The sequence below is a fragment of the Pseudorca crassidens genome, chromosome 5 (assembly GCF_039906515.1).
Source record: "Pseudorca crassidens isolate mPseCra1 chromosome 5, mPseCra1.hap1, whole genome shotgun sequence".
Lineage (NCBI taxonomy): Eukaryota > Metazoa > Chordata > Mammalia > Artiodactyla > Delphinidae > Pseudorca > Pseudorca crassidens.
This window is the reverse complement of record NC_090300.1, coordinates 123692863-123710689: the sequence shown is the minus strand read 5'-3', so window position 1 is coordinate 123710689 and position 17827 is coordinate 123692863. Positions and strand designations below refer to the sequence as shown.

The 17827-nt window shown below is 36.8% G+C and overlaps 1 long non-coding RNA gene across 2 annotated transcripts in view; it reads right to left on the bottom strand.

The window, feature by feature from the left end:
* Positions 1 to 17827, bottom strand: part of LOC137225340 (uncharacterized) — a 202191-nt gene that overhangs the window by 108213 nt on the left and 76151 nt on the right. For both annotated transcript variants that reach the window (XR_010943804.1, XR_010943805.1), the window contains one exon: positions 1205 to 1372. This is a non-coding gene — a long non-coding RNA (uncharacterized lncRNA). The remainder of the gene's footprint in view (positions 1 to 1204; positions 1373 to 17827) is intronic.

Here is a 17827-nt window from a genome sequence, read left to right as displayed (position 1 = left end):
TTGCTTTCAGCAAAGCCTATCCTGATAAAACTCGTGTCCATTTCTAGCCTAGATACGAAGGAACTGGATACACATCATAATATTAGATCAATTCTTCTTCAAACTAGAAGTGCTTCCCTTTTTTTTTTATATTTGCCAAATGCAAAGAAAAGCACTTCCCCTTTTTAGTTGAAATAAAAGAGTCTCAGAACACTTCCTGTATTAGAAACATAATGCATAGCAACAGAAATGGGTCCCAATTTATGGTGGCCTCAGACAGCCTACCATTTCTTACAAGTTATGGCACAGTCATCAATAACTCTGACATCCAGATTTCATAATGCAACCATGAAAATGAAGATCAGAAGATAAAGGCTCCAGTGGTGAGGTTAACATAGACTTCTATTGTCAGTGATCCCCAAAAACCAAAACAGTGTCTTTGTTTAAGCCTAATGTACAGTTTCAGCAGAACTGGGATCCTAACACCAAACCACCCTTGAATACTTGCTCATTTATCATACTAAGCATCTCATACAATTATTCTTCCAGTTGGAAACTTGGGCAGAGAAATGAGATGTCTATTACTGGCTTAATGCTAGGTAACAAAAAATACAGGTCCGCTGTAACATTTTTGCAACTTTAGTTGAGATGACAAAGAGTCAGTCTAGGTGCTATAACTGATACAACGGACTGGGTGGCTTATACACAACAGAAATTTATTTCTCACTGTTCTGGAAACTGGCAAGTCCAGGATCAAGGTGCCAACAGATTCAGTGTCTTGTGAGATCCCCCTTTGTAGTGCATAGACAGCTGTCTTCTTGCTTTATCCTCACATGGGTGACGAGGTGAGGGAGCTCTCTGGGGTCTCTTTTAGAAAGACACTAATCCCATTCATGAGGGCTCCCCCCTCATGACCTAATCAGATCCCAAAGGCCCCACCTCCAAAATACCATTGGGGATTAGGTTTCAACCTACAAAATTTTTGGTGGGAAAGGGGAGTTAACAAACATTCAGGCTATAACAATATTTATATATTTTTTTAATTACACAGGTAAATCACAACTGTATATTAAAACATTTAAATACTTCAGATAAGATCAAAACTCCCCTTCCAGGAACGCTCTCCATTCATTCCCCAGGGATAAACCCTATTCTTGTAGCTCCCACACTCACCCTCTTCTAGCCCTGCCACCTCAGTGTTATGAAGAAGCCCAGACCAACTTACCAGAAGATGAGAGATCATGTGGAGGAGAGCTGAGGAGTCTCAGGCAATATCCAGCACCCATTGCCACACATCTGAGTGAAGACAACCTGGACCCTCCAGCCACAGTGGAGTCTTCAAGATAACTGCAGATTAAATGATCCCAGCATAAGGACCTCACAGATTTCCAACCTACGGATAATGAGAAATAATAAACTATTGCTTTAACCCTGGTTTGTTACACAGCAACAGATAACTGAAAAGTAACCTTTGCCCATTTTTCTATTAGGCTAGATCTTTCTCATTATTAGAATGCTGTTTTAAGTTTGTATCCTAAAATATACTCCTTTTTAGATTTCACAAATATTTTCTTCTAGTCTATCAGTTGTATTAATCAGTGTTCATCAAGAAAAACAGAACCGGTAGGAAATATCTGTTAACAGAGTTATTGCAGGGAATTGGCTTATGCAATTGTAGAGGTTGCCTAGGTAAATAAGTTCAAAATCCATAGGGCAGGCCTGCTCAAATGAACTGAAGCTGCAGTCCATGAGGCAGAATTTCTTCTCCTTCAAGAAAACCTCAATTCTGATCTTAAGGGCTTCCAAAAGATTAAACCAAGCCCACCCACATAATCTAAAATAATCTCCTTTACTTAAAGTCAACTAATTATGGACTTTAACAGCATCTTCAAAATACCTTCTCAGCAACACCTAGGTTAGTGTTTGAATAAATAATGGAGACTGTAGCTTACCGAAGCAGACATAAAAAATTGACCATCACACTTGTCTTTAAATTTACATGGTGCCGTTAATCAAAATTAAGTTTTTTATTTTGATGTAATCAAATGTATCAATCTTCTCCTTTATGTTTTTGGTACCATGTTTAAAAACAACTGCTTGAGAGAAAGAAGAACAAAAAAAACCCAAAGCTAGCAGAAGGAAAGAAATCATAAAGATCAGATCAGAAATCAATGAAAAAGAAATGAAGGAAATGATAGCAAAGATCAATAAAACGAAAAGCTGGTTCTTTGAGAAGATAAACAAAATTGATAAACCATTAGCCAGACTCATCAAGAAAAAAAGGGAGAAGACTCAGATCAATAGAATTAGAAATGAAAAAGGAGAAGTAACTGACACTGCAGAAATACAAAATATCATGAGAGATTACTACAAGCAACCCTATGCCAATAAAATGGACAACCTGGAAGAAATGGACAAATTCTTAGAAATGAACAACCTGCCAAGACTGAATCAGGAAGAAATAGAAAATATGAACAGACCAATCACAAGCACTGAAATTGAAACTGTGATTAAAAATCCATCAACAAACAAAAGCCCAGGACCAGATGGCTTCACAGGCGAATTCTATCAAACATTTAGAGAAGAGCTAACACCTATCCTTCTCAAACTCTTCCAAAATATAGCAGAGGGAGGAACACTCCCAAACTCATTCTACAAGGCCACCATCACCCTGATACCAAAACCAGACAAGGATGTCACAAAGAAAGAAAACTACAGGCCAATATCACTGATGAACATAGATGCAAAGATCCTCAACAAAATACTAGCAAACAGAATCCAACAGCACATTAAAAGGATCATACACCATGATCAAGTGGGATTTATCCCAGGGATGCAAGGATTCTTCAATATGTGCAAATCAATCAATGTGATACACCATATTAACAAACTGAAGGAGAAAAACCATATGGTCATCTCAATAGATGCAGAGAAAGCTTTTGACAAAATTCAACAACGATTTATGATAAAAACCCTGCAAAAAGTAGGCATAGAGGGAACTTTCCTCAACATAATAAAGGCCATATATGATAAACCCATAGCCAACATCGTCCTCAATGGTGAAAAACTGAAAGCATTTCCACTGAGATCAGGAACAAGACAAGGTTGCCCACTCTCACCACTCTTATTCAACATAGTTTTGGAAGTTTTAGTCACAGCAATCAGAGAAGAAAATAAAATAAAAGGAATCCAAATCAGAAAAGAAGAAGTAAAGCTGTCACTGTTTGCAGATGACATGATACTATACATAGAGAATCCTAAAGATGCTACCAGAAAACTACTAGAGCTAATCAATGAATTTGGTAAAGTAGCAGGATACAAAATTAATGCGCAGAAATCTCTGGCATTCCTATACACTAATGATGAAAAATCTGAAAGTGAAATCAAGAAAACACTCCCATTTACCATTGCAACAAAAAGAATAAAATATCTAGGAATAAACCTACCTAAGGAGACAAAGACCTGTATGCAGAAAACTATAAGACACTGATGAAAGAAATTAAAGATGATACAAATAGAAGGAGAGATATACCATGTTCTTGGATTGGAAGAATCAACATTGTGAAAATGACTCTACTACCCAAAGCAATCTACAGATTCAATGCAATCCCTATCAAACTACCACTGGCATTTTTCACAGAACTAGATCAAAAAATTTCACAATTTGTGTGTAAACACAAAAGACCCCAAATAGCCAAAGCAATCTTAAGAATGAAAAACGGAGCTGGAGGAATCAGGCTCCCTGACTTCAGACTATACTACAAAGCTACAGTAATCAAGACAGTATGGTACTGGCACAAAATATATAGAGAGAGAGATCAATGGAACAGGATAGAAAGCCCAGAGGTAAACCCACACAGATATGGTCACCTTATCTTTGATAAAGGAGGCAGGAATGTACAGTGGAAAAAGGACAGCCTCTTCAATAAGTGGTGCTGGGAAAACTGGACAGGTACATGTAAAGGTATGAGATTAGAACACTCCCTAACAACATACACAAAAATAAGCTCAAAATGGATTAAAGACCTAAATGTAAGGGCAGAAACTATCAAACTCTTAGAGGAAAACATAGGCAGAACACTCTACGACATAAATCACAGCAAGATCCTTTTTGACCCCCCTCCTAGAGAAATGGAAATAAAAACAAAAATAAACAAATGGGACCTAATGAAACTTCAAAGCTTTTGCACAGCAAAGGAAACCATAAACAAGACCAAAAGACAACCCTCAGAATGGGAAAAAATATTTGCAAATGAAGCAACTGACAAAGGATTAATCTCCAAAATTTATAAGCAGCTCATGCAGCTCAGTATCAAAAAAAACAAACAACCCAATCCAAAAATGGGCAGAAGACCTAAATAGACATTTCTCCAAAGATATACAGATTGCCAACAAACACATGAAAGAATGCTCAACATCATTAATCATTAGAGAAATGCAAATCAAAACTACAATGAGATATTATCTCACACTGGTCAGATTGGCCATCATCAAAAAATCTAGAAACAATAAATGCTGGAGAGGGTGTGGAGAAAAGGGAACACTCTTGCACTGCTGATGGGAATGCGAATTGGTTCAGCCACTATGGAGAACAGTATGGAGGTTCCTTAAAAAACTACAGATAGAACTACCATATGACCCAGCAATCCCACTACTGGACATATACACTGAGAAAACCAAAATTCAAAAAGAGTCATGTACCAAAATGTTCATTGCAGCTCTATTTACAATAGCCCGGAGACGGAAACAACCTAAGTGCCCATCATCAGATGAATGGATAAAGAAGATGTGGCACATATATACAATGGAATATTACTCAGCCATAAAAAGAAATGAAATTGAGCTACTTGTAATGAGGTGGATAGACCTAGAGTCTGTCATACAGAGTGAAGTAACTCAGAAAGAGCAAGACAAATACCATATGCAAACACATATATATGGAATTTAAGAAAAAAAAATGTCATGAAGAACCTAGGGGTAAGACAGGAATAAAGACACAGACCTACTGGAGAACGGACTTGAGGATATGGGGAGGGGGAAGGGTGAGCTGTGACAGGGCGAGAGAGAGTCAGGGACATATATACACTAACAAACGTAAGGTAGATAGCTAGTGGGAAGCAGCTGCATGGCACAGGGATATCGGCTCGGTGCTTTGTGACCGCCTGGAGGGGTGGGATAGGGAGGGTGGGAGGGAGGGAGACGCAAGAGGGAAGAGGTATAAGAACATATGTATATGTGTAACTGATTCACTTTGTTATAAAGCAGAAACTAACACACCACTGTAAAGCAATTATACCCCAATAAAGATGTTAAAAAAAAAAAAAAGATACATGCTACAAGTATACATTGTATAGGACAGGGACTGTAGCCAATATTTTATAATTACTATAAGTGGTGTATAACCTTTAAAATGTGAATCACTATATCGTACACCTTTTATGTAATATTGTACATCAACTATATTTCAATTAAAAAACATTCAAATGGATAAAGAAGATGTGATGCACACATATGCACACACACAATGGAATACTACTCAGCCATAAAAAAGAATGGAATCTTTCCATTTGCAACAACATGGATATAGCTGGAGGGTATTGTGCTTAGTGAAATAATTCAGACAGAGAAAGGCAAATACTATATGATTCCTTTTATATGTGGAATCTATAAAACAAAACAAATGAACAAATAAAATAAAATAGAAACTGACTCACAGATGCACAGAGAACAAACTGGCAATTGCCAGAGTGGAGGGGGTGGGGGAATGGACGAAATAAGTAAAGAGGATTAAGACTTACAAACTTCCAGTCATATAATAAATGCATGGGGATGCAATATAAAGCATAGGGAACACAGCCAACAATATTGTAATCACTTTGTACGGTGACAGATGGTTTCTAGACTTATCATGAAGATCATTTCATAATGTATATAAATGTTGAACCACTATGTTGTACCCCTGAAACAAATATTATATGCCAATTATACGTCAATAAAAAATAATAATAAAAAATTTAAAAACCATTTCTTTTGCCCATGTTTCTAAACAAATTCTATTATATTTTATGATCTTTGTGAGTTTGTGTGCTTGTTTTTGCTCTTAGAATTACTATTAGATACACTATCTACCTGAATTTTTTAACGACCATGTATAGTAGGAAAACAAACCTTTCCCCTAAAATGGATAATCAAATGTCCTTACACAATTTTTTGTAAAGTTAACTTTTGATCCATTCATTTGAAATGCCATGTTGCTTTTAAGTAAAGGTTTCACAGGAACATTATCTTTCTGTTTTTTACCTTTTATTAAGGTACTTGGCCAATATTTCCTTCACATTGTAAACCAAAGCCAATTCATTGATTAGAATGACAGTATAGTTGTACCATCCTGAGTATTTAGAGGAGTTGATGCCCTGCTCCTTAATCTGTGTATGCATGTGTGTTAAACATTAGAAACGAGCTTTTTGGATTCTACAGATTGTACTACTGTTATTGCTATGTGACACTATTCCAGGCATTAAAATAGGCCCTGAGAAGGAAACCTGAGGCAAGTTAAACTACCAGTTGCTCTTTATAAAATCTGAAATTAGGTCTGAGAATACATCAGAGTCTGCCTTGTCTTTAGAACTAAAAGGAAATGAAGTCATGAAAGTTATATCATGGCTATATTTTACCAAGTTGACTGAGTATAAGAAAAATAAAACTAAAGACTGAGAAGAATAAAGCAGGGTACACAAAGATTCAGAGATAAGAGATAGCAAGCAACACATGTTGGCTCTCTATTTCCTTATTCTAGACCCTACCAAGACCTATCTTTGTTCTGGGCCTGGAATCCCATGAAAACTCTCTTAAGTCCTTATTGATAGTTTCCTTTTGTGTAAGTGGCATAGATGCCCTTATCTTATCCAAATGGAAGTTTGTTGGTTTATTTAAAAAGCACACAAATGAGAAACTTAACTAGATACAATACAGCGAGTCTTATAATCTGACAGTATGCTTTACAGCAGGAATGAAGAGTATCTATTAATACAATGAGTTACTTAATCAGAGATTATTTAAGAGCGCTTCTATTCTGCTCACAACAGATAATCCAATTTCCCCTGGTAACAACAACATTCTGTGTATTATTTTTTTAATTTTTTGTGTATATAAGACACATCCAGAAAAGTGTATAAAACATAAATGTAACAGCTTTACAAAGAGAGGTTATACTTGTAACCTCCAACCAGGTCAAAAAATGAAACATTAGCAGAACCCCAGAAGCCTCCATAATGTTTCCTCCCTATTACTATAACCCTCTGCTCCTCAAAATCAACCACTATATTCTCTTCTAGCATTGTAAGTGTGCCTGCTGACAAATTTTATGTAAATGGAATCTTAAACTATTATTTTGTCTTATTTATTTTCCCTAATACTATGTTTGCGAGATTAATCCACTGTAATTTGTCATAGTAGGTCATTAATTTTCTCCGCTGTATCATATTTGTTTACATGAATATAACTGAATTTACATGCCCATTCATTGCCTCATGGAAATGAGGCTGTTTCTAGGGTTTTGGCTGTTATGAATAATACTGAGATATATATTTCTGTAACATCTTTCAGTGAAGATAGTTTTGAGTTGCAGTTGGATTTTTACCCAGGAGTGAAATCCCTGGGTCATTCACTGGGTTTGCTCAGTTTGGGTAGATAATGCCAAGCTGCAGGACTACCTACATAACTTTCTGGGCCCAGTGATATGTGAAAATTCACAGCCCCTTGTTCAAAAATTATTAAGAATTTCAAGACAGAAACAACAGAACACTAAAACAAGTGCAGGGCCCTTCTAAACCCTCTGTGACCACACAGGTCACTCACCCATGAAGCTGATCCTGCCAGACTTTTTCCCAAATTGGTTGTACCAATTTTTACACTCCAGAATTTTTCATATCATTTGGATTCATGGAATTGTGAGTCTTGTAATGGGGCTGACCATTTTATGATTGGAAGAGTAGCCCCAGAATTCTATCTCAGGAAAAAACATTTGGGAGAACTCCTTGTTTAATAAAGCTCACAGGGAAAAGGGAGACATTCTGAAGGAAAAACCAAGGCAACCAAAATGAATACTGGATTTTATTCATGGGACAAAATGAAGAATGTATTTCCCTCTGAACTGAGTAGGAGAGGCGAGAGGTAAAAGACAGAGAAAGGAAAGAAGAAAGAGAGAGGTATGAATTTGGGTGGTGAAAAATGCCCATTGTCAGAACTTCACTAATAAGAGTTTGTAATGTTCAATTTTCATTTGTTTGCATTTCTAAATTGTAAGCATTTCTCCCTATTTCCCACCAATAAACTTTCCTAACTGTGTGAGGATAGTTTCTTTATAAACATTGATAAGGAGCAATGTGCCACATTTAAACAAGGCCTCTGTGGAAACAAAATTAGACACCATAGTAACAAAAATCCAGCAGAAGCAGTAAACTGGAATCAGAGATGCCCACATGTCCATAGGCCCTTGGGAATTTTTGAAACTGCTTAGACCTTCACAAAGCATAAAATGTAGGTTTCAGCTGATTTTATTTAAAAGCAGGGCCCACAAGCACTATATATAAGAAGTAGTTATTTCCATATCAATTGACAGCTATCATGAACACTGCACTACTTCACCTCTAAATAAATGTAATCTGATAGGAATACAGAACTTTGCTTTCTTGTCAAAATAGAACAGCAATCATCTTTAATACTCAAGGGTTCCAGTATACCAGTAGACACCGGAATAGCCTGTAGAAGTGACAGCATTTCTGCACAAAAATGGCAAAACCGAGTGGAGAGAATATGGTGACTAGTGCGATGAGATGGTGTCAACGGTAAGTACCATTTTCATCAGTGGGGACTGAAGCAGGATGGGGGGGGTTCATTCCATGTAGTGATTAACCATATTTCATGAAAAGCAATCCGGTAATAGGTGTGTGTGGATTGAGGTTGTGGATGGAGGAAACTAGGGAGAGAGAAGGGATGTTTCCAGAGAGGTAGGATCCTCAATAGCAAGTTAGAGCAAAGCCACTAGAACACAAGTTATACAATTTCTAGAAGCTTAAGAAGCTTCAAGTTACACTTTTTCTGGTGTTGTAGGTTATTTCTGTTTATTCTTCCCAGCCAGAGTTTTGACCTCTACAAGCACATCAAGGACATGTGCCTTATTTCATTTATCTTGGTATCCTTGGGCTTTAGCACAGCATCTGGCATATATTAGGCGCTTAATAATGCTTGTTAATTATCTGACATATGAATTAAACGAGGTGACAAACTTTCATTTAAAAAACACAGAAAATTTTTCCACCAATGAAAGTTATCTGAAAAGCTTACCAAAATGAAAAGGTGAGAAAAGTTATCCAAAAACCACAATCATAGTTAATAAAGAACCAAGAGTAAAAAAAGAAATCTAAGTTCCACTGGTTAAAGAGATGAATTTCTAGACAATGTGAAGATTGTCAGAACCACAGGAATATAGAATGTATCCATGAGGAGACAATGTATTTTTCTGAAAACACAATGAGAAGGGATTAGACAAAACTCCAAGTATGACTTTGGGCAAATAATTTTATCCATAAAAATTACAAACCTGGATCACCCTTTCTGTGGGCTTTTGCTGCCTGTACCCAGGACACTAAACACTCCCAAGACAAGACAGAGAGCTATTCAGACTTGGCACGTTATGAATTCTTGCAATCTAACTTCGAACAAGCCCTCTGTATTCACCAATCCCGTAACCATGACCAGCTCTGCTCCTCCCAGTGACTAGTTCAAGACCTCTTTTCTCTGCTGTCTCCCTCCTTCTTCCTTAGCAGATGACTTCTCCGACTTTACAGAAAATTAAGGCACTGGCGCCATCAAGTTCTTGTCGTACATTAACCCCTGTCCTCATCTTCGTGCCTATCTATCTCCATATCTACCCTTCTTTTCCAAAATTATAATGGAAGTTGTTTCCCTTCCCCTCTCCAAAGATTACTCCTCCATGTATGTTCTCAGTCACACCCCTTCCTAATTTCTGTGGACCTTGAATCCTAGACTTATCAACCATCTCCCCAGCATCTTTTCACACTGCTGGATTCCTATGTTTTGTATGATTCCAAATATGCAAATGTATAGCCTAACTTTAAAACAAAATATAATAAAACAAAAACCTTCTATTGACTTCTATTGAAGAAGCTCGCCTTCTCAGTACTATGAAATTTCTCTGAACTACCGAATTTTTTCAGTGATTTCTGCCCAATAGCTTTTTTTCTTTATCCCACCTTATAATATCTTTAACTCCTTGAAAAGGATTTAAGGGTTTCTCTCCTGTCTATCTTTCAAACCCAGCTTCCATACTTCATCATTTTTGATAAAAGATTTATTCTGTCAAACCAAAACCATTAAGGTCATCTTGCTAGTTTCTTCTAACTCTTTGCATCTCACAACCCATCAGTCACCAAGTCCTATCAATTCTTCCCTGACATGGACTTTTAGATGTGTCCCTTGTTCTTCATTGCCTAAATCCCTAACTATTTATGCTTGGGATACTGAAATTGCCTACTAGCTAGTTATATGAATTAGGAAGTGCTGTGTCAATAAATGATCCCAAAATCTCAATGACTGATAGCAAGAGAGTTTATTTCAAGTTTAAGATATGGGTTGTTGCGGGACTCTGCTTCATGATTCTTCACCCTGAGATTCAAGGTGATGAAGCCGCCCTTGTATAAGAAATTGCCAATCTCACAGTAAAAAGAAAAGAGAACATGGCAAACCATAATTCAGCTCTTGAAGCTTCTCCTTGGAAGTGGCACTCATCACTTTTTATTGCTTCCAAATAGCACATTCCCTGTGTCTTCATGCTCTGCTCACCATCTCCCACCTCACCCAACCAGCAGTGCCACTGAAAAACCTACATCCTCTTCAGCATTCTCAGAAGATATTCCTTGTGTACATCAAGACACTCCAGATCCCTCTCCAATAATTCCTTCCCTAATTCTTGTCGGTGCTACACTCCTTAGAGATTTCATATATCAGTATACAATGCTAGTATAGGTGGCTAGTTTGCACATCAATTGCATCTATATATCTAATTTCTCCAACTATATTGTATATATTTTGTGATCAACAATAATTCTTAATAACTGCCATTTCAATTCTTGATTTTTGCCCATTTCCAAACAATTAGGAAAGTCTCTGATACAAAACAATTTGTAATGCCTCTAAGGCATGCCATGAGATAGTCATGACCCTAACCAGAGTGAGCTTGGTGGGGAGTATAGAGGAAACACAGAGTAATGAAAGGTAAATGTGGTTATGAGTGCTGGTTGTTCTAGAGATAGACTGCCCTGGTACAAATCTATGGCTCCATCACTTACAAACTGGGTCACCATTAGCAAGTCATTTATTTATTTTTTTGCTACATTATCTCTTATGGATCAGTATATTAATATGATTATATCATATGATTGTTTTAATGAAAAATTAAGTAAATACATAAAAAATGATTATAAAATTGACTGGTACAAATTAAGCCCTCAATAAAGATTAGGTGTTGTTGGGGATTTCCCTGGTGGTCCAGTGGTTAAGACCTCACCTTTCAATGCAGAGGGTGTGGGTTCGATCCCTGGCTGGGGAGCTAAGATCCCACATACCTCAGGGCCAAAAAACCAAAACATAAAACAGAAGCAATATTGTAACAAATTCAATAAAGACTTCTAAAAATGGTCCACATCAAAAAAATCTTTTAAAAAAAATTAGGCGCGGGCTTCCCTGGTGGCACAGTGGTTGAGAGTCCACCTGCCGATGCAGGGGACATGGGTTCGTGCCCCGGTCCGGGAAGATGCCACATGCCGCGGAGCGGCTAGGGCCGTGAGCCATGGCCGCTGAGCCTGCGCATCCGGAGCCTGTGCTCCGCAACGGGAGAGACCACAACAGTGAGAGGCCCGCGTACCGCAAAAAATAAAAAATAAAAAAATTAGGCACTGTTGCTGCTACCATTAGTGGGCAGTCTACAGTCTCAAAAGAACTTTGTTATTTTCTACTCTCATGACCATTAAGAATAAAGTGTATGAGAAAACTCATATTCTCTAGTGTTACTTGCGAATCTGGCATCAGGAAATATTACTAAAATATTCCAAATACTTATGATATTTCTTTTGTTCCCCATAGCACTGAGGGCTGCCCAAGATCCACTCGAGATGTTCAATAAATATTTGTTGGTTGGCATAACCTCTCATCTCTCAGCTTCCAAATCTTAAAAATGGGAATAATATCTGCAGTACTGCAGTACTTAAATTACAAAGTTATTTTAAATATACAATTTATTTGTTTTAGAAAACAAAATGAAACAATATAGGCATATAAATTTCTTTTGATGATAATGAAAGCGGGAGATGGGCTATTTGGGGTGATAGGAGAAAACAAAAAGAAAAGATTATATAAATTTTGCTGTTCAATATTATAAAAGGTAGAGGTAACATAAGGCTATTTATGAAGAAAACGTTATAACAATAAAAATTAAAAGTGGTCAAATAATATAGTATTGTTTGAAGTTAGAAAACAAAAAGTGACATGCTTTGAGACACTCTAAGAAAAAATATCAAATTCTTCAACAAGTGGTGCTGGGAAAAACTGAACAGCTACATGTAAAAAAAAAATGAAATTAGAACATTCTCTAACACCATACACAAAAATAGACCCAAAATGGATCAAAGACCTAAATGTAAGGCCGGACACTATAAAAATCTTAGAAGAAAACACAGGCAGAACACTCTTTGACATAAATCACAGCAATATATTTTTTGATCCACCTCCTAGAGTAATGAAAATAAAAATAAACAAATGGGACCTAATTAAACTTAAAAGCATCTTCAAAACAAAGGAAACCATAAACAAAACAAAAAGACAACCCACAGAACTGGAGAAAATATTTGCAAAAACAGCGACTGACAGGGGATTAATCTCCAAAATACATAAACAGCTCATGCAGCTCTATGTCAAAAAAACAAACAACCCAATCAAGAAATGGGCAGAAGATCTAAATAGACATTTCTCCCATGAATACATACAGATGGCCAAAAAGTACATGAAAAGATGCTCAGCATCACTAATTATCAGAGAAATGCGAATCAAAACAACGTTGAGGTATCACCTCACACCATTCAGAATGGCCATCACCAGAAAGTCTACAAACAATAAATGCCGGAGAGGGTGTGGAGAAAAGGGAACCCTCCTATACTGTTGGTGGGAATGTAAATTGGTACAACCATTATGGAGAACAGTATGGAGTTTCCTTAAAAAAACTAAAAATAGAACCACCATATGATCCAGCAATCCCACTCCTGGTCATATATCCAGAGAAAACTCTAACTCAAAAAGATACATGCACCTCTATGTTCACAGCAGCACTACTTACAATAGCCAAGACACGGAAGCAACCTAAATGTCCATTGACAGATGAATGGATAAAGAAGAGGTGGTACTTATATACAGTGGAATATTACTCAGCCACATAAAAGAATGAGATAATGACATTTGCAGCAACATGGATACAACTAGAGATTATCATACTAAGTGAAATAAGTCAGACAGAGAAGGACAAATATACGGTATCACGTATATGTGGAATCTAAAAAAATGATGTAAATGAACTTATTTACAAAACAGAAATAGAGTCACAGATGTAGAAAACAATCTTACGGTTACCAGAGGGGAAAGGGGGCGGAGGGATAAATTGAGAAATTGGGATTGACATACACACACTACTCTACATAAAACAGATAACTAAGAAGGACCTACGGTATAGCACAAGGAACTCTACTCAGTACTCTGTAATGACCTATATGGGAAAAGAATCTAAAAAGAGTGGATATATGTATCTGTTTTAAAAAAAAAAGATAACATTAAAAAAAGAAAGAAAAGCAAAAAGTGACACACTCTGAGACAATCTAAGAAAAAAATCAAATTCTTGCAATGGCTTCAGTATAAAGTGAGAAAGGAAAAAAGGATCACTGTTGAGAATAAAACGCAAATTTAAAACATGTATGATTTTCTCTACTGAAGATCTGGAACAATTAGAGAACAAGGCCTGGAGATGGAGGCAAGGGAGAGAGAGAGAGAAAGGGAAAGAGAAAGGGAAATGAATGAACTGGGTATTAACAAGATAGCTCCCCACTGACATTTACCAGATTCTGTTAGGTCCTTAAGCATCTCTAACTCCAGAACTTTAAGAAGTTACTTTTCCTATTCTCAGAATTTTGTGGTATATTTCCATCCATGTATTCTATTTTATTTTACTTACTTGTACTTTTCTACAAGAAAATAACTTTTCAACTATGTCATTAAAATGGTAAATTGGCAACTTCAACTGAAATCTAGTTTAGAAATGATGAATTGTTAGTGATATTATTCATATCATGAAAGTACACAACCGCAACCTGGCAAAGACATTAGTTTGATGTATAAAAATATCCTGTGCCTGTTTCTGCAAAATACATTTCAAAAAAAGAAAAATAGCAATGTTGCTTCTGTAGTGGGTTTCCATTTGGAAGAAATAAAATGTTCCCGACTAAATGTGTTGGCTTTCTATTAAGGGGTATGTTTTCTTCCAGCAAACCCTTAGTTCACCAGCGTTTGATGTTAGAAATATTTCCTTAGTGAAAAATACAACTGTACTATCATTGGCTCTCATCTTTTATTTTAAGTGGATTTCTAGTGACTATAATACATATATGGGATTCAGGTTGGAATCTATCACTAATACTCACTTAGCATAGAAATTGAGACATAGATTTATTATTTCTAAGCCTCCTTTCTTAAAATACATCATAATATAGCTTTGAAAATATAACTCAGCACAGTAACTAATATTCACAGTTCAGAAGTAAACAGGTCCCACTGTCCTTTATCCACCCCTCAAATAATCCTCCTCTCACCGTTTTTCCACAGGCTCTTGGTGGTTTCCACAGCAATGGAAGTGGAGAGAGGCACATTTCTGGAAACATAACTATCCTTTCATTCTCCTCCTACTCAACAATGTTATATAGTTCATCTTTTTCTATAACTTCAGTTGAAAAAACCTTTATTTTGTTATAGCTAAAACTGACTAGACTAGCTAGGTCTCCATCACCTTATGCTTCACTTTCACGTCCTCTTTCCATATGTTCTTTTTTTTCTTTCTTTTGTTAATGATTCCTTTACACCTAATTGCTTAAAGTAGCTTACTTATTAGTTAAAGCTATATCAGGCACCTGGCATTTTTCCTCTTTGAAACACTCCCTAACACTCCTCTTCTTTGAAAGCATTCTTCATTCCAGAAGAGGAGGTCATGGTACAATAACCCCGGAGACCACCAGAGCCCATCTCGGGACCTCCTGACACCCAGCCTTGATGGCTTTGAAATGTTCCATGAGAAGAGAAGAATACAGACCCCGCACCTGCCCTGATCCTTATCAAGAACCCTATTTTGGGGACTTCCCTGGCTGTCCAGTGGTTAAGACTCTGCACTCCTACTGCAGGGGTCACAGTTTCGATTCCTGCTCAGGGAACTAAGATCCCACCTGCCGCCCAGCATGGCCAAAGATGAAAAAAAAAAAAAAACCTATTTTGAGCTAACACTATGAAGTTTTACTCACTGAACCCTTTCAAGGAGGACACAGTCTTAAGGGCACTAGCCTGCTGTGGCCTCCTTTGGCAAAGAAATAAAGCTACTCTTTTCTTCTTCAACTAAAACTCTGTCTCCGTGATTTTGATTTGGTGCTGGTGTACAGAGACTGAGATTTCAGTAGCAATACTGCGCGCCCAAAAATCACTTCTCCAACTTTCGCCCTATTACCCAATTTGCAATTCTTCTCTAGGTCTGTTTTCTGAAAGCACAGTGCTCATCACTTGACCATCTCTGTACAAGCTGTTCTCCCCAGCACACCCTCCCTTTCTCTCTGTATCTGAACCCTACCTGCACTCTAGGAGTCTGCTCAAGGCCCCTTTCTGTGTGTAGCCCTCCCCACGGTCTTGAACTTGTGTTGACCTCCCTTCTTCAGAAAACTTTTAATCCTAGAGCATGCCACACACTCGACTGCATTAATAATCTATACCTTTTGTGGTTACCGATGTTTTCATGTGTGCTAGTCTTGAGACTCCAGGGAGGTTTATAAATTCATTGAAGACAGTGTTATGGTTTATTCTTCTTTTTACACTGTGTAGTAAATTTCAATACTGGACTAGCACAGTAGTTCCCAGTTTATTTATTTGCAAAGAATACATGTTTGATAAATACAAACACTAATTCTTACAAAACCTTTAAAGAGTTGAAAGATGAGAACACTAAAATTCAAATTTTAAGCTCATTCATGGTAGCTACCATGCTATTAAACTGTTTTTGACCCCTATTCAATGTATTCAATATAATGCAATGAAGAATCATCAAATACTTCTGCCTGAATCATCTACCTACACTATTTCTGTTACTAATAAGCTAAATTTTACCCCATTAAAGTTAGCCTCACAAAAAAAGGAAGAGAATTTCTGTTCTGTACTTTGGACAGATGGAAGAGCAGCTACATCTTTCATTTATCCTTTTAGGTCTTTATTCATTCATTTAATAACTATTTAGTAAAAGCCTACTATACACAAAGGATTAACCTGCTAAGGACCAGAATGCTACCATTCTATAATCCATTCCTTTATGCCTTGAAAAGCTTCTAATCTTCACAAACCCTCTATTAAATGAAAATACACCAGAGGGAAGAAATATTTTGAACCACTGTTAGGTAACACCTTTACCAGAATCACTGACTAACTTCTAAGTGCAAGAATGATGCCTGGAGAAACAGAGAAAGTACTAAAAGATGTGGTAAGTGGTAATGTCAAGCCTTACCTAAAATCTGATCTAGAAAATGACCAAATCCCCTTGGATAGAGCTGGGCAGGGATGTGTTCAACTCTCTCCCATTTCCCTATTTTCCTGTGACCAATCTTCAAATTTTCTTCACTCTGGGACATATTTTTTTGAAGGTTTTCTACCTAGGATAGATCGTAGAAAGAAAGGGAATTTCCAAAATAGCCCCAATAAAGCAAGCACAACCATTATCTGCTCACAAATCAAGTCATTCTATTCAGGGGCGGGGCAGGGAGAGCTCTTACTTCTTGGTTATTCACAGTAACTTACTTAAATATTTGGCCTTTTTGAACAATGCATTTTGAGACCCCAAGCAAGTATAGTTCCTTTGTATAACCTACAATGAAAAAGAAGATTTTTTTTCATCTCACAAAGGAAAGGCTAAACTTCCATAAAATGCCAATACAAATATCAGCACATGTTATGTTTTATTAGTTGGACTAATATGAATGATTAGGTCAGGGAATGTCTGTGAACATGCTTTTTAAGATTTTTATCCTGATCTTTGAGAACTGAGCTATGCGGTTTTGCTGCCCTCTGGAGGAGAGTCAAGAATCATTACATTTACTAATTGGACACTGGTATTCTCCTTACATTATGTTTATTGAAACTGATTAACTAACTGACTATATTAATCAAGTCACAAATTACAATAATAACTATTGCAACACAAAATGTCTCCTAAACATCTCAAAGAACTAAATAATCACAATAATATTAAACTTCCAGTTAACCAATACAAGTTATTGGGTCTACTATTTGCCCCTTATGGACAATTAACATGGAATAATCACTTACTCAGAGGCATTCAGAAAGGTGTTACCCATCTATAGTCCTGAATTCCCTGTATAAAATACACCAAATAAAATAACCCCAAGCGAGAAATCATTCAAATTCATTATAGATAAATTTATTCCTTTATTTGCAGGTGAATTTGAAATTTGTGTATATTTTGCTGGAA